An 808-nucleotide genomic window follows, 5' to 3' on the forward strand; every position below is an offset into this window, starting at 1 on the left:
GACACAGTCCACAGGCTAGGGGTCCCACAGGTAGTGTAGCCTTTAAATTGAGGCACAGGACAAGCAAGGCAGCCGCACACTGGTCCGATGATCAAAGAGTGAGAGACAAGAAAGGCGAGACTCACCAAGGCATTTATCTCTCTCCCCTTCAGTTAATCCCACTTGTGTTTATCGGCCAGGCTGGCACAATAAACTATTTCACTCAGTACATAGTTGTTCATCAGGATATGTTACAAAGTTCTTTCAGGGCTGCTAACAAATGCCCAAAGGGCATGCCTCTGGACTGCAAGCTGAAGGCAATAAGTGCCCTGAGGCACCCCACTGGATAAGCCTCAGCCTGAAGGCACTCAGCTCCATGGGTCAGCCAGCTTCCCCACTGAAGTGAGTGCCCCCATGCGTTCGGCTTTACTTGCTTTGTGGCCCGGGAAGTCCATCACTCTGTTCCATGTGCTGGCTATTGGTCCTACTGCTGCTCCTCTGGTGTGATAGCTGTCTTCTGGACCCAGGTTCACTGAACAGGGATCTGGGGGCCTGAGAATACACTCCACTTCTGGCTCTTCCTGGTAGAGACATGTCCCTCTCCTGCTTCTCAGAGGGTTTACTTTATATTCAGCAGGGTGGCATGCCAGTGAACCCTGTTCACAATTACTCACAGGTGAATCCTGTCAGTATCCTCCCCATCTTCTTACCCAGACACCCAGACTTTGGCTAGAAGAGCCAAGTTAAAGAACTCACCACCCCTGCACAAACACATCAATACTTTCTGCAGCAAGACGAATGAAAATTAACACAAAAACGAGAAAAAGAT

Source organism: Echinops telfairi, unplaced genomic scaffold (genome assembly GCF_000313985.2).
Source record: "Echinops telfairi isolate 266 unplaced genomic scaffold, ASM31398v2 ScPeMD7_2;HRSCAF=8, whole genome shotgun sequence".
Lineage (NCBI taxonomy): Eukaryota > Metazoa > Chordata > Mammalia > Afrosoricida > Tenrecidae > Echinops > Echinops telfairi.